The 20,775-nt window shown below is 55.8% G+C and overlaps 1 pseudogene; it reads left to right on the top strand.

Moving 5' to 3' along the window:
- The first annotated feature begins 2,405 nt into the window (after positions 1-2,405).
- The window catches only part of LOC119114930 (chorion peroxidase-like), a 22,976-nt pseudogene continuing 4,606 nt past the window's right edge, over positions 2,406-20,775 (top strand).

The raw sequence follows: 20,775 nt of genomic DNA, 5'->3' as shown, positions 1-20,775 counted from the left end.
TCTGCCGTGCCACCGATTACCGGGGGGGGGGGGGGGGGGGCACTGTAGTAATGGTCTCGGGTGATATAATCCACATATGTGGGGGTCACCACCAGTGCGCTTGATGGTCAAGCACGGGCTGAAGCCACCATCAGCATCTATGGAGGTCACCGTCAACGCGTGTGGTGATTGCCTTTGGCATTTGTGGAATTCACCGTCAGCATCTGTAGAGACATCCGTCAACATGTGAGGACGTCATCGCCGGCATGTGTGGAGGCCACCGCCACCGCATGTGAAGGTCACTGCCACCACGTTCTCGAGGTCTCTGTCAGCACGTGTAGAGGCCGTTCGCCGTTGATGCATGTGGAGGTCACCACCAGCACGCGTGTATGGTGGAGGGGGAGGGGCGCGGCGGTCGCCGTCAGTCCGTGTGGAGATCACCATCCACGTGTCTGGCTGCGCCGTCAGCACGTCCGAGAGCTGATGTTCTTTGACGCCCCTCAGCGATGCTCGGACTCATCGGGCCGGATGGCAGTCGTGCGATCCCATCCGCGTGCTCGGCTTCACAGAGGAGGCCACATCTCCGGCGCGACCGGCGCCTGCACTCTGCGACACCCTGGCGTCTGGCGGGCGGGTCAGATTAGGTCAAGGCCAGAGGCCTGCGATGGCACGCGCGGCACGCCGCCTCCCTGGCGCCGCTGAGGGGCGGCGCGTGCACGCCGCTGCACTGAAGGCTTATCTGCATAGCAATGCTCACAACAAGCGGCTTGCCCAACCCGAGTGAAAGACCAAGTTCAAGAGCAGGCACGGAGCGCGGCGCGGCGCGGCGCCTTGTGCAACCGTCGCCCCCCGATCGTCGCTCAACCTGCACCAGGCCGGCGCCGGGACGGCCGTCGGCGGCAGGCGGCTCCCTCGGCGTCGGGCAAACTCTGCTGACAGTGGAGCTTCACCCGGCTTGCGGCGTTGCAGGCGCCACTGGAGAGGTGCCGTGTGGCGCGTGGCCGGACTGGGTGCGGGCTCCGGACCCCGGGCTGCTCGGCACGGACTGGCATCCCCATCACACAAACGGCTGGATAGCAGGGGAGTGCCGGATTAGATGCAGTGCGGTTGCCTTGCATTTGGTGGGTATATGAAAGGGAGATATTTATACACTAGACCATGACGTGGTCGAAAAGTCCCCGCCATAACATGTTCGTGCCGATGAACTTTGGTCCGTTGACACTGAGCCCGCGCGCCAGAGAATGGGTCGCCCTTCCCGACCGTTATATTTGCTGGTCATCCAGCAACTGATCGTCGAAGGTGAGCTGGGTAGGAATCCCGTGTGACAGCATTATGGGCCACTAAGACTTTCCACGAGACTAGCCGGACGAACTGAAAGATTTCAGAATTTGCACTTCAAGTGGAGGCGAATCTCCTGGGACTGGTTTCGTAAAACGAAACAGACAACGCACTCACTTCTAAATATCACCGCACATTCATACGGCCAAACAGGTGGACTGCCCTGAGTGAAGTTTGGATGCGTGAGTGGGCTGGGTATAGCACATGACAATGAAACTATGCAGTGTTTAACGTGTTCAACGGAGTGTGTCGACTTTAGGTTCTGTAGTCTGGGACAGGGCTCCCTTGTCGGTTATCAAGTATATCAAGCAACAAACTCCGGGAGGCAATGGCCTGAACCCAGAGTTCAAACCCAAAATTTAAACAAGGTAGATCGAGTGAAAGCTCTGGAAGTATTGGTCGTAATCACCAGTGGCCGTGTTTACCGCCTTTGCGCCTCCCTTTTTTGTTGTGGCCAGTAGGGTTCCAAGGATTTCATGAAGCTCACCGAGAAACCTCTGCGCATCAAGAGGCTTAATGTATGACGAAGGCGTTTGTGGGTACAACCACTGGTGACCGAGGGGATCCCAGCCGACTTCTCGACAAGTTCGTCGATACTCGATGGTCAATCGCGACCACCGTTGTTAACGATACTACGAAACATTGATTTCTTGCGAAACATGAATGCTTATTTGAGCCGATCATTACGCTTGTGCCTCCTCAGTACATATCCAAGAGGGCCGGGTGAACTTGGATGGTAACATACGACCACTTTTCTCTACAGATGCTACGGTCTGCAGGAAGTGACCCACGCTGCACAGGATTGCCGAACAAAGCATTCTGGTCTGTTGTTGTAAAGATGACATGCTTTTCCGAGAACCCTGACTTTACATCCGTGATGGCCTGTTCACATCAAGGGCGAAAAAGTTGAAGAACAACGACAGCGTCCAGGACTCTGCACGAGTGTTGCACGTACCTCCAGACTGCACGTGGCGCCTGGAGTAGTTGCTACCTCTCGGTAGCTCCGTGTATGACTGCACACAGCGGAGCGACAACGCCCGGCGTGGCGCGGACGCCCGGCCGCTCACTGCGCCCTCCTCGGCAGGTCCGGGTCTCATCGTCTACGTGGAGCCGCCGCCGGTGACAGTGACTGTCGACCAGCAGGAGATGGAGAAGGCGGCGCGCTTCGGCGCCTCCTCGCAGCAGCGCCGTCGCCAGCAGGACATCGAGCTCATCCGCAACGACATAGTGGTGTCGCCCACCGAGCCGGCTTTCAGCCACCGCAAGCTGCAGCAGCCCACGCGGACGGCGCTGAAGAAGATGGGCTCGGCCGAGATCGCCCTCTCTGCCAGCAAGATGATCGCCATGGAGTGAGTACTGAAGAGGGGTCAGAGGCGGGCGGAGATGGTCGCCATGGAGTGAGTACTGAAGAGGGGTCAGAGGCGGGCGGAGATGATCGCCATAGTTTTAGAACGAAGTACCCGTGGAAAAGTACGTATGCATAAAGTACTACACAATTGCTCTTGAGCGGATGTACCTAAGGTAAAAAGCTCGTATGGCGGAAGAACGTACGCAAAAGCTCGTAAGCAAACATCTATGCGGTATAAAGTAAGTACTTATGTAAAAAGTTCGTAATGACAAGTTCGTCAGGACAGAAGTTCGCTTGGAAAAAATACACATGCATGAAGAACGAACGCTATTGCTCGTAAACAACTGAACGTACGCGAAGGCTCGTAATGGATAAAGCCGGTTCGGATAAAAGTGCGTACGCGAATGTTCGTGAGCAGTATAAACGTAGAAACTACGCGGTCCGCGGATGAACTTCCAATTTCTGAGAGTGCTGAACACGCCTACATACCATGGCCATACACAGAGACTGGACATATCGGTTACCAGGACACCAAGTCACGCACCGTCAGCTCTTAAATGTCGCTGACGTTTGGTTTCCAGGGTTAAACTTAGCCATGAATTTGAGTGAGCAATTTCTAGGTCCATGCGGCGTACAATTTAAAAGCCATGCTGTCGGACAATGCCTGGTCGGGCGCAAACAAAGCCATAAACATAGGTTTTGATCTTGCATCAAAGCGGGTCCAGCTGTTGCATTATTATCTCTGAATTCCGATTCACCTTCTGTGAGCAATGGTATACCGGTGATTTTGCAACGGGGTATGTGGCGGTAGTAGTCGGACTCACAAGTCGGTAGCCTTGAACGCGGTGTGGCAGAGGTTAGGGGCGGCTTCGCTTAACGGACCGGTATGGCTTATTTTGAGGTTATGTGCGAGATGGGTGAGATAGCAGTGGTGGGGGGGAGGGGGGGGGGGGGAGGGGAGGGGGACACTGCATTACACGCAGTGGGCGGGACTGGCAAGCCAGTTCAGCCATTCAGCTGTCATGCTTGATTCCGATTTGTTGAGGGCTACAATCTGCTGAGGTAATAAATTTGCCTAGTATAAAAGAAGCATCCTTCTTTCTTGCCTTACTTCTAAAGCTGTAGACCATCAAAGTTCTAAATGAGGTGACTAAAGCTGTCCAATCGTCTGTTGAGAATGCATCACATAAAACGAGAACGTGTGAGCGACACCACGCTGGTCGCTAAGATTACACAGGACGCGTGCGTTCGTGGTCCACGGATGCTGTGAAATGTTGCATCGATACCCAGTGAAGTTAGATGACCGTACCCCCATTCAGTAATCACTTCCGTTCACAGTTCACCTTTGTGTGTCTGATTCTTGCATGAGCTCACGCATCTGTGAATTATAGAAACTCACGGCGCGAAAAGTTCAGTTGCATAACGCACAATGGCGATAGTGTGCAGAGGCCGAGCCAGCAGATTAAAACTTTGTGACCAGTCGTCCAAGCCCCGGCGCGTGGCACGTGCTGGAGGTGTTTTGCAAGAACAGCATAGCAGGCATAGCAGGCCCGTGTCGCGCGCGGCAGCTAGGCGGGGGGGGGGGGGGGGAGGGGGCGCCCTCATGACGGACCGGCTCGGCTACTGTCTGCATTTCCAGAAACGTTAGACGTCATGTATGACTTACGAGATGCGCTTAGGCATGTGGCTTTACTCGTCATTCCAGTCATAACAATGCGTATTTCATCGCGCGTTTCCGGCAATCCATGGGGGGGGGACTCCACAGGGATGCTTTTGGGCTCAGAGACTGGATGAAGCACTCGGAATTATTGTATATCTATAAAATATCCAAATGCAGGAGGGCTTTGCGGGATAAGTTTATGTTGTTTTTCGCACCATGTACCGAATATGTTTCTCCTTTCACTTGATCAGCGGATACATCAGCTGGTGATATATCAGCTGGTGTGAACATCTGGAGTAAATGATCTGGTGCATAGACTAGATGATTCACTCCAGATGTTAATTTTCATTCACGTCCGCGACCACACTTGTAAAAACAGTGCAGACCGCAAAAACGACAGGCCCGTATTTTAACATGCGCACCGCTTGCTTGTTTTTCACAGTCGATAAAAACAATCAATATTTTTAAGAAGGCTATAGTGGACAAAAAATTTCGATCGGTCTGTTAGATCTGTTGCGCTTGTACCTGGATTTATTTGCTTATTAATGGCGCATTGCTGTAGTTTTCACCAAAGCCGGTCGTTACACCGCATTGCCATACGGGCTACCAGGGCACTAGCGTGGTGAAAAGCGCTTTGTCATTCGCAAGAGAAGAAAATCACACACTGTGCTGTACTGCAAAATCCATGCAACAATCATACGCGTTTCACAATCTAACCATGCAGATAAAACGCATGCAGGAGCTCAGCAGCCTCGATCCATTCCAGCTAGAGTGGCTGTGACTGATGCTCTACGGGGCCCCTAGCATTTACCGGGACTGCCAAGCTTCCGCACGTCAGGCGTTGATGGATGGATGGATGCCATCACTAGGGAACACAAACCGTTCATAACTTGCATTAGCTAATTGAAACGAGCGGAGAGCACCCTAAGGTCTCGACGTTGGCACCGCTCTGTAAGCTTCTGTCGGGTAAAGTGAGCACCCTACCGCTAGCCTTAGAGCATAGCGATATGAATTTTGACAGTATGCTGGGCATGCTTACATAGAACAGAACATAGCTCCTTCGTCGTCAATGGACCTTTACGACGCGACCAGCTGCTGCAGCCATATGGCGTCGCCTACTCCTCACCCTGGCGGAATGACGGGCACCGCGAAGAGTGGAACCCGTACCTCTAGTTTCCGAGATGCGCAGCTAAACCGCTTCACTTCCAGCATCTGAGACCACAGCGCCTTATCCCACACGTTGTCATACTTGCGGGAATGAGGCGGCAGCTTCAGCTTTCCATCCACCACGCTCTTTGTGTTCATGCCCACCTGGCATAGCCACACTTGCACGGAGATAAAGTGCAGGTGCTCTCATCGAGAACCTCTCATGACGCTTTGTCCGGGATCTTCGGCACTTTTCAGCTTTAGAATTATTTCTGCGGAGCAACATTTCAGCCTATGTTTGGGCTTGTTACAGATACTCAGCCCGCCATACTTATCCCAAACGACGTCATACCACACCTAGAATTGTCCCCGGTGTCCCCGTCTTTCCACGGCAGCCACAAGTGCGCTCCCCGAAGCTTTAAAGAGTTCTCATCAGTTTCAGACGAATTATCTTGCTTTCGTCATCGGACGTTGTTTTCCGGTGACCCCATCCAAATAACACTCCACTGAGGCCAGACGCTGTGGTACGCGCAAACCATGCGTGCCGGGTGTTAGCATGGGATGATTTAGAGATCGATGTTCGCTTTCCGATATTTCATCGCATCTTTGATTTTCAAGACACTGCTAACGGAGTGAATGATTTAAACGCTCACAGCATTGAAGGCTGCATGTAACCCGACAGGATCAAGGCCTGCCATTCCTTCAGCTCCGTGGGTAAAGAGCCGGGTACCCTAGTTAACGTGTAGCGCTTACGTACGTACGGGTCCGGAAGCTCACGCGGATCCTGGAACTCACTCAAATCGGGTGGGACTCGTCATTGGTGCGGTCAGTTGGCAAGTGAACGAGAACGCCAGGCTGGAGCAGAAGAGTGCGAGCCACGGCTTGGCACGGCGTGACGGCTTCGGTGAAAATTGTGCCCGCTGAGCCTGGCTTACCCCTGGTGGGTCAGGGTCTCTGCAATAAGCTGTGGTTAACGGTGACGGATCGCAAAGCCAGCGGTGGAAAACTTTCGGTCACATTGTCGTAAAAAACGACAATTGAAATGTTGACGGAGTGCATTAACGAGGACCGGATAGAGATGAACTTGTTGAAAACGTAAGAATCGGTACAGTCATTGCACTTCAAATTGCTTGATCACCTGCTCTAACGTGCGTTTACTTCAGTGGAATGGGGGTTGCCTTGGGATAGTCATATTGTTGCGGAAACCTATCGCATGCATCACCGCTCACGAAATGCTTCTGCGGTTGATGCCAAACCCGGTGCGCATCCGGTGTGAACCGCCGTTATTTGCTAGCACCTGCAGGCGGCTTTTGCTGGGTGTAAAAATATCAACGGCGTGCGGCCAGCCGTGATGTGTGCGTCATGCGGGTGCATGGAGACGTAGACAGTGCTGAGAAAGCTATGCGTGAAGCACGGGGCGTTTCCCAATGGGACATGGGACAGTGCCAGCACGGCTAGAGTGGACGTTTAACTAAAGGGCAATGTGGTAAGTGAACTAGTTGCTTGGAAGCTTATTTTATACACAATGTTTAACTTATCATTGAGCTATTTCTAAGAGAAAGTAAATGACATATCGGTTAAGCCAGCCATACACAGAAGAAATACCTTCCCACCTTCCTGTCACGGCAGACTCGTCACAGCCAGATATAGTCACAACCACTGCCATAGTCGTGCACATAATGTACAGTTAACAGCCGGCCTCCTCTGGAGTTGGGCGTGTCGACACTCTGACTGGACCCGTCCGACCCTCCGGCCACGCCGCGTGTGACGCCTCGCGGCCCCCGTCAGCACCCTGTAAGCGCGTTGACACTGACTGGATTCGTCTGATCCTTCGGCCACACCGTCTGTGACGCCTCCCGGTCTCTGTGAGCGCCCTGTGAGCGTGTCGCGGTGTGCCCGCAGCCAGCACCTGTCGCCGTTGCAGTCCGTGGCCGGCCTGGTGCGAGTCAGCCTGCTCAACAGCAGCCTGGAGGAGACGTGCCAGCGGGCGCCGCGCTGCCGCGACTCGCGCTACCGCACCCTCGACGGCAGATGCAACAACCTGCGCCACGGCCTCTGGGGCAGCGCCGAGACCGCGCTGCAGCGCATCGGCATGGGCCGCCTACGCCGACGGTGGGTCCCAGGCGGGTCCTCTGGTGTCGGCAGGTCCCGGGCGGGGTTCTGGTGTCGGCTGGTCCCGGGCGGGGTTCTGGTGTCGGCTGGTCCCGGGCGGGGCTCTGGTGTCGGCTGGTCCCGGGCGGGGCTCTGGTGTCCCTGGTCCCGGGCGGGGCTCTGGTGTCCCTGGTCCCGGGCGGGGCTCTGGTGTCGGCTGGTCCCGGGCGGAGCTCTGGTGTCCCTGGTCCCGGGCGGGGCTCTGGTGTCCCTGGTCCCGGGCGGGGCTCTGGTGTCGGCTGGTCCCGGGCGGGGCTCTGGTGTCCCTGGTCCCGGGCGGGGCTCTGGTGTCGGCTGGTCCCGGGCGGGGCTCTGGTGTCGGCTGGTCCCGGGCGGGGCTCTGGTGTCGGCTGGTCCCGGGCGGGGCTCTGGTGTCCCTGGTCCCGGGCGGGGCTCTGGTGTCGGCTGGTCACAGGCGGGGCTCTGGTGTCCCTGGTCCCGGGCGGGGCTCTGGTGTCCCTGGTCCCGGGCGGGGTTCTGGTGTCGGCTGGTACCGGGCGGGACTCTGGTGTCGGCTGGTCCCGGGTGGGGCTGTAGTGTCGGCTGGTACGGGATGGGGTTCTGGTGTCGGCTGGTACTGGGTGGGACTCTGACGTCGGCTGGTACGGGGGTGGGACTCTGACGTCGGCTGGTACGGAGTGGGGCTGCAGTGTCGGCTGGTACGGGGCGGGGCTGTAGTGTCGGCTGGTACGGGGTGGGGCTGGAGTGTCGGCTGGTACGGGGTGGGGCTGCAGTGTCGGGTGGTACGGGGTGGGGCTCTGGTGTCGGCTGATCCCGGGCGGGGCTCTGGTGTCGGCTGGTCCCGGGTGGGGCTCTGGTGTCGGCTGGTCCCGGGTGGGGCTGTAGTGTTGGCTGGTACGGGATGGGGTTCTGGTGTCGGCTGGTACGGGGTGGGACTCCGACGTCGGCTGGTACGGGGTGGGACTCTGACGTCGGCTGGTACGGAGTGGGGCTGCAGTGTCGGCTGGTACGGGGCGGGGCTGTAGTGTCGGCTGGTACGGGGTGGGGCTGCAGTGTCGGCTGGTACGGGGTGGGGCTGCAGTGTCGGGTGGTACGGGGTGGGGCTTTAGGGTCGGCTGGTACGGGGTGGAGCTGTAGTGTCGGCTGGTACGGGGTGGTACTCTGACGTCGGCTGGTGCGGGGCGGGGCTGCGGTGTCGGGTGGTACGGGGTGGGGCTCTATGGTCGGCTGGTACGGGGCAGAGCTCTGGGGTTCGCGGGTTCCGGGAAAAGCTCGGAGCTCATCGTGACAGTGTGGGCAGCGAGCTGAGCTGGGACTTCGCCAGTCAGGCGGGATGACGAACAATCTTGGTTGAGGTCATGGTTGCCTTGGGTATTCCCGTCCTCGTGATACTCTTAGGTGGAGGACGCCCAGCATCCGCGAGCACTTTCCGATCCGGTCACGAAATTCAGCCCAAAATGTAATGGCACAAGCTTCCACATGAAATGTTTGCATCCCTGCCTTGTCTGTAATTATTCCCAATGACTCCACTATGTTCGTATGTTTGCATTTGGTGTGATTATTAACGCTACTCCAAATGCGCTATCGTCCGAGTGGTGCTCTGTATTGGCCTGACCGTGTGCTGTACTGAGTACCGATCGAGCGCTATGCTACGTTCTGCTTCTTGCTGTGTTTCTTGCTGTGCGTCTTGCTGTGCGCAGTGTCGCTGCTGTGGCTCGAGCCTAGCGCCTGGACCTGCTGCAGGTCTGTTCGAGCCGCGGCGAGCGCAGGACGGCAGCGAGCTGCCGTCGGCCCGCGTCGTCAGCATGATCGTCATCCCTACCCACCACGCCGAGAACGCCCAGCACAGCATGCTGCTCATGCAGTTCGGCCAGTTCCTGGACCATGACGTCACTCACACGCCCATGATCGAGAGTAAGGCGGCGCGCACACCCGGCCCCAGACATGAGCTGCGACTGGCCCCGTCCGGCGACGCCCTGGCCGGTCTGAGTGTTCAGTGTCCCACGCATTAGCGAGAGTTGGGCAGCTAACTCATTTCAAGTGCATGGCGTGAGTCTAGCGGAATCATGACGCGTAAATAATCAGTTCTGGTTTCACCGCTCCTTTACAATTAACGGGCGTAGTAACCGATCGAAGCAGGTTTCGTTGCCGGTGTCGGCGACCCCGGATCGGTGCATTTTGTCAGATGTGAGAAGTGGTGGAAACTTAAAGAACAAGAACAGGTTTCACGGGCTGATAGCACCGATACCAGCGTGCCATATGCGTCCCCGGGGTCAACAACCCGTCATTCCTGCGCAGCGAACAGTTCGTATGCTGTCCGAGCGGGCAGGGACATCCATGCACCCGTGCACCCCGGCCTGACATCTGACCTCTGGCGGCCGCCAGCTGACGACGGCGTGAAGATCAGCTGCTGCCGATACGGCGTGAAGGTGCGCGAGGGCGAGATCCATTCCGAGTGCTACCCCATCGAGATGCCGCCCAACGACCCGTTCTACGCGCCGTTCGGAGAGCGCTGCATGGAGCTGGTGCGCTCCGTGTACGCGCCCCGGCCCAGCTGCTACATGGGCCCCCGCGAACAGGTGAGCCCTCGTGACACCGAGGGGCGGAGAGCGCTGTGTGTAGCTGATGCGCTCCGTGTAGGCGTCCCGGTTCAGCTGCTACACGGGCCCCTGCGAACAGATCACCCATCGTGACACCGACCGCCGCGGAGGGGGGGGGGGGGGGGAGTGAAGGGGGCGGCGGGCGCGCAGCCCAAACGCGATGAGCCTGGTGCGGGCCGATTTACGTGTTTTTTTCATTGTCAGAGTTTCAAGGCTTCGCTGTGGGCTGGGGTGAAATTGGGATTCCAAGAAGCATGTATTTAGCATATACAGAAGTGCACAAGGTACATACAACATGTATAGAAGGACAGAAGCACTACCATTTTGGCGCGATTGTTGAACATGTACAGAATGACATAGGTACTGCCACTTTGGTGCACTAGTTGAACATGTCCAGAATGACAGAGGTACCGCCACTTTGGGGTGCTTGTTGAACATGTACAGAATGACAGAGGTACTGCCACTTTGGTGCACTTACACTCACGTTTTGATTTGGCCTGTTAGTAGCTTCTCATACGGCCCGTGATTAGGTCGAAAGTCTGCAGAAATGTCACATCGTGAAGAGTACAGTCGACAATAAGAGAAATCCGGCATGATATGGAGGAGATGATTCCGTCGTCTAAATATTTAACTGAAAAAAGCACGACGAGCGTGATCTTTCGAGATTATCTGAAGATCGTTCGTAGTCTAGCATGCAATGGATCGCCAAACACAATACAGCCAAGAGGTGCGCGCGCGCGCGCGCGCGCGCGTGTGTGTGTGTGTGTGTGTGTGTGTGTGTGTGTGTGTGTGTGTGTGTGTGTGTGTGTGTGTGAGTGTGCGTGTGTGTGTTGTGTGTGTGTGTGTGTGGTGTGTGTGTGTGGTGTGTGTGCTTGTGTGTGTGTGTGTGTGTTGTGTGTGTGTGTGTGTTGTGTGTGTGTGTGCGTGTGTGTGTGTGTGTGTGTGTGTGTGGTGCGTGTTGTGTGTGTGTGTGTGTGTGTTGTGTGGTGTGTGTGTGTGTGTGTGTGTGTGTGTGTGTGTGTGTGTGTGGTGTGTGTGTGTGTGTGTGTGTGTGTTTAGACACAAATACTTTCATTTTTCACCATAGATGACACCTGACAGACAGCTAAGATCATTATAATGTATTCTCGCTGAGTTTCACCTTCCACTCTTCTCAGGAAAATCCTGTCTCCAAGAATAAGTGCATAAGCTCACGTATTTCGGAGAAACGATGATAAACGTCCTCCGTGTGTCACGTTCCGTGCATTGGTGTATCGTATATGCGAATGCACAACGCAACGAGAAAAGCCAACTACATCTTAAGTACAACAAAATCATGTGAACAGATGACTGAAAAAGAGAAATCTACGGCATTACATTTAAAAAACAACATCACTGCTTAAAGTTCGAGCTAAGACTTCCTGAAACTTCCAATTGGCTTTGTGAATGAAATCCGCCATCGAATTAGGGAGCGATCTGCAGTGCCAAGCCTCCGTTGGAGATGCCTCACAGGGGCTTTCTGACAGCCGGTCTATTTCTGTACTGGTTCCAGATGAACTCTTACCTTTAAGGATGCGGTCCACGTTTGGACATGATCCCACTACAATGTTTAACACTCTCATCTCCCACATACGTTGCTTGATTCAACCGGTAAAAAACGATGTGAAGGACAGGGCTGGAAGAAAGCCAGGCACTTCCACGAACCCAGACCTCATGAACGACTGCCGAGGATTCCGCCTTCAGTCGTCACGAAAGCCTGCCTGCTGAGTCAGCCGGCGCTGCTGCCCTCCCCCGCCCCGTCGCCCTGTGCCGGGCACCAGGCGGTGCGAGGAGGCGCCGCCCCCCCTCCGGAAGCGACTCGACCTTCAGCACTGGGGGGGCTCCGCGCGGCGGCCGTCGCCGGACCGCGGAAGTCACGGTTAGACAGGCGGCTGGTGTCACTGAACGGCGCCCCGCTGCGGCACACGGCCAGGCAGACAAAGGCGCCTCCCCCGACGGCCGGCCGCAGTCCGGTGGTAATCCCTGGTCGCTGCGGTCCACAGGTCGCCCCCACTCGCTCACCGTTGACCTGCTTGGAGGACGAGCGCTGGTTGGAACTTCACGCAGCTTAGGTGGACCGAAGACGCGGCTCGGTTGATTTAGAGCTTTCTTGAGCTCTTGAGCAAATCGCGTATAGTTTTCTTTTCACGTTTCGCGAAGGATGGGCAGATTACTGTAGGCGTCAACGTTGGCACACAAGGTGCTGGCGGATTATATTCTGTTATGAGAATTGACCGAGCCCTGTGTACCACTGCCAACGTCACTGAAAAGTATCCAGAAGTACACCTCAAGGAGAAGCAAACCAATTCTTCTCATAGTCGTTTAGATTGCAGAGGCGAGGCTGGATATCTGCAGAGGCCAGTCGGTTGTTTTCGTAAGAACACACCATAGAACGGCAATGTCCGGTCCGACTATGGAATTTCGCACAAAGCATCGTCCCTGTCCAGGCTTTGGTGGTAACAGGAAATATGTGGCCTTTTCAATCGAATTCTCGAGTGATTTGTGACGTGGAGTGATGACAAGCATTCCAACCATAATTCCCCAGATGGGACCGCAGACGCCTTTGTCACCACACACAATGGGATATGATGCCCTACGCATCGGCAGGCGTCAGGCAGTGTGAGACGCGGCCGCAGGCAGCTGGGGTGGCGCCGCTGATCCGGGGAAGCCGTGTGCTTCACCCTGGCCGCCGTCTGCCCGGCGCGAGCTGACGTCATCCGTCCGGACCGGTCTGGCCCGTGACTCAGCGCTGGGGCTGCCCTCTGGTGCACGGTCACTCTCCTGTCGGCCCTATTGTGCACGGCCACCTTCCTGTGGGCGGTGGTTCCTCTGATGCAACGGCCACCTTCCTGTGGGCGGGTGGGTCCTCTGATGCACGGCCACCTTCCTGTCGGCGGTGGGTCCTCTGATGCCGGCCACCTTCCTGTTGGTGGTGGGCCCTCTAATGCAAGGCAACCTTCCTGTCGGCGGTGGGCCCTCTGGTACACGGCCACCCTCCTGTTGGTGATGGGCTCTCTGATTGCACGGCCACCCTCATTGTGAACCAACGTCGGACCATCTATTCAGCGTTTCTCTTATAGAGCAGACCACGAGAGGACAGGCCCTTCCTCGAAGAGGAGGCCGCGTGGGGACAGGTCCTCCCTCGTGGAGGTTACGTGAGGACAGGCCCTCCTCTGTTAAGGCGGGGAATGCGATAGATAAACCCCAGGACCGAATGATTCTCAAGTAGAGAGAATCTCTAGTTAGCGGATCATCTAGCGAATGGAATCTCCCGTGAGGTCTATAGTTTTCCGTGCTGTTGATGCAGCCAATGCAGGCAGATAACTAACCATTTGTTGGCGATGTGGCCTTAATGTAATCTCTTTAGCCCTCCAAGAAGTAAACAAGCATGAAAATGTGTGTTTGAGACGTGTCAACGAACAAGATGATTCGATTGATAGTTGCGCAATGACCTTATAAACGGGCCCCATGCACCCAGACTGCTGTATCCTGACTTTTCATCAGAGCAGCCTTGGGTAATCGCACGCATTTTCAGCCCATGAGTTACAGCCTTCTCCTTGGCACTGTCGTGCGTGGTTCCCGGGGGGGAGGGGAGAGGGGATCCGGGGGGGGGGGGCTATCGGGTTCGCACTTCATCATCGCAGCTCGACCGCGTCCGCGGCCCATGAAGAGCGCACTGTCCAGCGTTCCCGAGCTATCAGATTGGTCCCCGTCTCCGCATCCACAGTCCCCGCGAAGGACGCTCTCACCTTTTTGGAAGTTTTGTGCCAGCTGCTGCATTTTGATCATCAATTGTCACCGAGCACTGCGTCGCATAGGATTAATCATGCATCCTGTTCTGTCGGCTAGTTTAAGGGGAGTGGTCCGCATTTCTAGAGGGCTTGAACTGAAATAGGCATCCTGAAGATCATTCGGTGCAGCTCACAGCACCGCGGTTCTTAGACCTAAATCTAGTTCCTGAGCTATACGCCCGCGAAGACGGGAAAACTTCTTCGGGGAGAGTATTTCAATGTCACCTTTGGCGTTCATACCGTCACAAGAACGCCATTCAATGCTGCCATTCCATACAAATTGCGCCAATCAAGGCCAATAAAAATGTTATGGTCGAGTCATTCACATCTGGCGTTCTTGAGTACGTTGTCTCGATAACGGCCGTCAATTGGCTCTCAATCAATGTGGGCAAGGTCACCTTGACAATCACACTGACGCAATCATACATAACGTATCGAGGAGCTCATTTACCGAACAAAGAAATTATTTTACTTAGAGCAGTCTTTTTAATTAAAGTTCTACAAATAGTTTATAAGTTAGCATATCTGATGCTTGCTTCAATATCTTCAAATGTGAAACACTCACTTTAAATGAACGCAGGCGACTTGCCACGTACACTGCTGGTGTATGGAAACGACCTGCTGAATCCCCATATGCTCCACGGCGCACCTAAGCAGCTTAAAGCAAGCTTACATCCAGGAACTCTTTGAAATGCAAACAAACAAGATGCAAACAAATCGGTGCATACCGCGACTATGATGCAGATATGGGAAATCGCATCCACTACTAGCCACTGGGGCAGCGCGTTGCTAACGGATGTAATTCCGATTGTGGTTAGTTGTGTGGAACAGAAATGACGTTTAAATCTTGTATATCTAGTCATCAGGCTGATGCCCACCCCTTCTTTGTGGCGGTCACACCCACTTTCCAGAATGGCCCGAGCCTTGTCTGCCGCCAGTGCCGCTTGTCCTGCATCACACCAGCTCAAACCCCACACCTGCCGCTCCCCAGATGAACCAGATCACGGCCTACGTGGACGCCAGCAACGTATACGGCTCCTCGGAGCACGAGGCCGAGGAGCTGCGCGAACACAGCGGGCTGGCCTGCTCAAGTCGCGGCCAAGTCCACGGCCATCCGTACCTGCCGGCCGACTCCTTCACCTGCAAGGACGTCAAGATGCCGGAGTGGACCTGCTTCAAGGCAGGTGAGAGGTCAAGCACCGAGAGCCGCAAGTGCGCTTCCCTCATGGCAGCGCTCGTCAGCGTCAAGGGGCATACATTGGTACTTCGTTTTGCGATACGTTTGGGTGGGTTCCACAATGCACGTAGAGGTGTGTGACGCACACATTGATGTGGTCATGGGATACTGAAGTGCTAGGTGTTAGTTGTACCATCAGCACACTTTTTCGAGGCTTTCCTCAACAAAGGCGCGCGATGGTGAAATCATGTCAGAGGTATATGATTGCTAATACAGCACCTAACCTAACCTAAACTAACCTACACAGTGACGTTACCCCAGGGATATTAGAGGCTAAATTCAGATGATGTCGTCACAACCTCTAAGCTGTAAAGTTCAAAGCACGACGGATTCGTAAAAGTCCAGCTGAGGAAGGTCTGCAGACCCGTCTGAGCCATGGTCGCCTCTGCGATTCATCTTCAGATTGGCTGGAAATACTATCCGCTCGCCGGGAATTACAGGATCAGGTAGCACGGGTTCTGCAGACCGAACGGAGCACGCGACCCATCCGGTCATGAGCTGACAGCTGCCAGTGTCGCACTGCGACCTGCGTGACCCCCCCCCCCCCCCCCGCTCCGCCCGCCCCGCCCCGTCTCTGCTACCTGACCGCCGAGTCCGCGCTACCACACGACTGCTGACCCCGATCGCGCCCGCAGGCGATGATCGAGTCAACGAGCAGGTGTGGACCTGGTGGTGATGCACACGCTGTGGATGCGCGAGCACAACCGGCTGGCGCGAGCTTTGCACGCGGTGAACCCGCGCTGGGACGACGAGCGGCTCTTCCAGGAGGCGCGCCGGATCGTGGCCGCCGAGATGCAGCACATCACGTACAATGAGTTCCTGCCCATCGTGATTGGTGGGTAGTGGGTGCGCATCATCGGGATTGGTGGACAGAGGGCGAGCACCATCGCGATTGGTAGACAGAGGTCGAGTTCCATAGTGGTTGGTAGTCAACGGGATGGGCGGGCCGACATCGACCCGAGTGCCAGTGAGGGACGGCAGATCGGCGGTCACATGCCGGGCCAGTTTATCTCTGCGGGCCTTCTGTATATGATAAGACCAAAGCAAAGTATTCAGCACATTTTTTTTTTCAAAGTAATTTTCTAAAGCAAATCCAGCATATTTTCCAAAGCCAGTCTAGGTCATCTTTCCCTTTTGTTGACTTGATAATTAGCTGAATCAGGATGGCGTACAGGTCTGTCATCATCTCCCGACATCTAGGCTGTGGCTAGCTCTAGCAGTATCCGGGGCAGGTCCACTGAACTCACTGTGCCACCGGCAGGACGCCGTCACATGCAGAAGACGAAGCTGCTGTCGCCACTGAAGAGCGGCTTCACCAACAACTACGATCCCGAGATCAGTGCCGGGATCACGAACGAGTTTTCGACGGCCGCGTTCAGGATGGGCCACACCCTGATCCCAGACAACATCATGTGAGCGCACTCTACGTCCGTGTCAGTTCTCAAGTCTGCAGCGCTCTTGCTATCGGCTCCAAACGAACGGATCGGTAGATGCGTTGAATGCGTTGGGCCAAAGCATCAGTCGACCCAGAACGCCGCGTTAGCTAGCTTGCTAGCTGACCGAACGCAGATTTCACAGCAGTGAAATAGAGCGGGCGCAAGATGCAAACGGGCGCAGCGGGCAGCAGACACAGGGACGCAGCGGGCAGCAGACACAGGGACGCAACGGGCAGCAGACACAGGGACGCAGCGGGCGGCTGATACCGGAACACAGCGGGCAGCAAACACAGGGAAGCAGCGGGCAGCAGACACAGGGACGCAGCGGGCAGCAGACGCAGGGACGTAGTGGGCAGTAGCAACAGGGACGCAGCGGGCAGCAGGCACGGGAAACAATGTGGTGCCCTGTCCAAGTGCAGTAAAACGCCTCGGTACCTTCGTGACTGGTGTTGTTGGCTTTGGACTGTGGCCGACTGATATGCGGGATGGCTCCGTCTGGTCCGACAGGGCCCCCGCACTAGTCCGCCGGCACGGATGGCTTACCAGGAGCCGGGGCCCCAGCAACCACCTCCGCGTGTTCTCTGTCGCTCCCATATCTGTTGAATTATATTTGACGTGTTAATGTCTATATTGACAGCCGCTGACGTCACGGGCCACTTAACATGTGACCGAAGTCCGGGCCAGGGAAAACCGCGAGACAGAACTTGAACACAAATATTTTGCTTATGAGCACCTTTCTATATGCTTTTTCTAATGAGCTAATGAACACCTTTCACCACCCAACCACTGACCGGCTGTTGTGCGTTCGCCAGTTCGATGACCCAGTTCGGCAGCAAGGAGAAGGTGACTCCGCTGCACCGAACCCAGTTCACCCCCTTCGACCTGTACCGCCGCGACGCCTTCAGTGGCCTCCTGCGCGGCCTGCTCGAGATGCCCAGCATGAAGTTCGACAACGCCTTCAGCAAGGAGGTGAGCTACGGGGATGCACTGAGTCAACCTTACGCAGGAGGTGCTGCGCGACTGTCGCCCCAGTCAGTCCCGACTCCCGGCCGACTGATGGTCTATAGCGCTGCTGGTCTGCACATGTCCGGCGTTGTCTTCTCTACACAAGGGGGCCAGAGAGTCAGCCCATGACGTTCGTTTGCGTTACTTTCCCGAATAATGAAACTGGTCAAGTCTTTGTCACCGCTCACAGTTTGGAGCGGGTGGAATGCTTTGCTAGAGGTCAACATCACAGGACTCGCTGAGTGGAATTATTGGCCCCTGACCAGACGTCGATGCGCATCGCGTTAAAGATCGGCGTAGATGACGGTAGCTGACTCTAACTCTGACGCCGCTGATCCGTGCTGGGGCCGGCAGCTGCTGGGCCACCTGTTTCAGTTTGAGGGCCTGTTCGGGATGGACCTGATAGCGCTCAACATCCAGCGGGGTCGAGACCACGGCATCCCACCCTACAACAAACTGCGCGAGATCTGCGGCCTGAAGAAAGCCACCACCTGGAGCGACTTCGCCAGCGAAATCGACTCACAGGTGTGACTCGGCGACTCGGCTCGGTGACTCGGCGTGCTGTACGACTCGCCTGGCACGAGCCTCGAGGTCTCGTGGGGGTCACAGAGGTCACCGGCACGGGCGTGACGTGACGCAATCGGACACAGCACCGGTGGGATGTCCACGACATGCGGTCAGTGTCGAAACGGTTTCGTGGTGTGACTCCGCTCCTTAACAAACCTGCTGACCGAGAGGCTTCTCTGTCCTGATACCTTGCATGCCGTGCGAGACATGCAAGTTTTCAGGATTGGCGAGATGGGGGTCACAAGCTGAAGGGTTCGATGCAGCGAGCAGTGTGGTAGCAGTGAGTGGATGGGATGCTCCTGCCCTGACGCGACACTCGTGTCACGCGCTGCCGTACCTCCTGATCATCACGCATCTTAACGGTCACTCTGGCAATACGCGCTCGTCACCATGTCACTGACTGGCCATATGGTTGACTCTAGTATACCACAGCCACAGCGGCACGCGACTGACCGTCTTCCGGCGCTGCGTTCGGGCGGTGCCCCCTGACCCCGAAGGCACTGTCGCCGCAAACCCTGAGCAAGTTCGCGGTGATCCCCTGACCCTGAAGGCACCGTCGCCGCAAACCCTGAGCAAGTTCGCGGTGATCCCCTGACCCTGAAGGCACCGTCGCCGTAAATCCTGAGCAAGTTTTCGGTGATCCCTGACCCTGAAGGCACTGTCGCCGCAAACCCTGAGCAAGTTCGCGGTGATCCCCTAACCCCGAAGGCACTGTCGCCGCAAACCCTGAGCAAGTTCGCGGTGATCCCCTGACCCTGAAGGCACCGTCGCCGCAACCCTGAGCAAGTTCGCGGTGATCCCCTGACCCTGAGGGCACTGTCGCCGCAAACCCTGAGCAAGTTCGCGGTGATCCCCTGACCCACAGGTCCCACTGTCTCAGAACCTGAACAGGCTCGCAGTGTTCCCTGACCCCACCGGTTCCGTTGTCGCAGACCCTAAGCAAGTTCGCGTTGCTGTACAAGTCGGTGGACGACGTGGACCTGTTCATCGGCGGTGTGTCCGAGCGCCCGGTGAGGACGCTGGTAGGCCCCACTTTCCGCTGCATCATCACCGACCAGTTCGCTCGCCAGAAGGCCGGCGACAGATACTTCTACGAGGAGGGCGGACAGACCGGCTCATTCACTCTCGGTCAGTGTCTCACTGCGGCGACCTTCACTGGGTCGGTGTCCTTGTGTGAGTGCGTGGTGGGTTGCTGCATAGTGCAGAGAGAGAGAGAGAGAGAGAGGAGAGAGAGAGAGGAGAGAGAGAGAGAGAAGGAGAGAGGAGAGGGAGAGGAGAGAGAGAGAGAGAGAGAGAGAGAGAGAGGGAGAGAGAAGAAGAGGAGAGAGGGAGAGGAGAAGAGAGAGAGAGAGAGAGAGAAGAGGAGAGAGGGGAGAGAGAGAGGGAGGAGAGAGAGAGAGAGAGGGAGAGAGAGAGAGGGAGGAGGAGAGAGGAGAGAGAGAGGAGAGGAGAGGGGGAGAGAGAGAGAGAGAGAAGGGAGGAGAGAGGAGAGAGAGGAGAGAGGAGAGAGAGAGAGAGATATATATATATATATATATATATATATATATACATAAGTTGGGTGTATGCACATTAAGCATGGATATCTGTGTTGTACGCGTTTGTTGTTAGTGCATGCGCTGTTGTATCCCCTGAGCGAGTGGAGAATTAAAGCCGTCTTCTCCCAAAGTCAGCCACTACCACCGCACCGGTCAATGTGCCCAGCCCAGTTCTATGCAAGCATGTCGAATGACTGGAATAGTTAAAGCGTCCTGAAACTCTCAATAACTGATAGTGTAATCATGCGCGATGAGCGGCCCTCCATAAATTAGGTTACGTAAGGAGGAGAGAACGCATTCGGTAGGGCGTAATGGATGCGTAACAACAAAGGGAGGGAAAGCCTGATGTAGTGTAACGCTACGCTCAAATGTGGTTGCAAACATGCTAAAATCTCTAAAATAACACCGTTAGATCGGATGCGATTGGCTTCTTGTCATGACGTGGAAGTTCCTTGTCCGTTTCACATCTTCAGCCCAAGCAGGGGCCATCCGGAGGTTGCTCTCTTGAGACAGTGGGCTAAAAACAGCGCACCAGGTGGGAGGGAGGGGGAGTGGTGACCAGCCCAACCAGTGCGTAACCATAGGGAAGTGAGGGCTAAAATGGCCAAAACTGAGTGACGTAATTTGTGAACAGCTTTTAAGTTGGTGCTCAGAACAAGACCAGTTTGCGTTTGAAGCCGGCTCAAATCGCTGTTGCATTAATGCGAATTAAAAACTGCATATCAACCTGTTCGCTTCGACAAAGTTCCACTATGCGGCTGTGTATTCTGCACGCGCTCACTTCCTACGGCTTCAGGTAAGCGTTTAAGCATTACCTAGCCACTTTTGTCAAAGAGTCGGTCTCCGTTGTAGTCACTGCCCGTTGAACGCCAGCTGAGGTGGAACCTTCATCGCTTCGTTGGTACAGTCGTGTCCTTATATCCCACGGTGGCGGTCCCACTGATGCCTGACGGGTCCCACTGACCCTCTGACCCCGCTGATGACCCCCACAGACCAGCTG

Source organism: Pollicipes pollicipes, unplaced genomic scaffold (assembly GCF_011947565.3).
Source record: "Pollicipes pollicipes isolate AB1234 unplaced genomic scaffold, Ppol_2.1 Scaffold_3087;HRSCAF=3621_pilon_pilon_pilon, whole genome shotgun sequence".
NCBI classification, from domain to species: Eukaryota; Metazoa; Arthropoda; class Thecostraca; order Pollicipedomorpha; family Pollicipedidae; genus Pollicipes; species Pollicipes pollicipes.
This window is presented reverse-complemented; position numbering and strand designations above follow the sequence as displayed.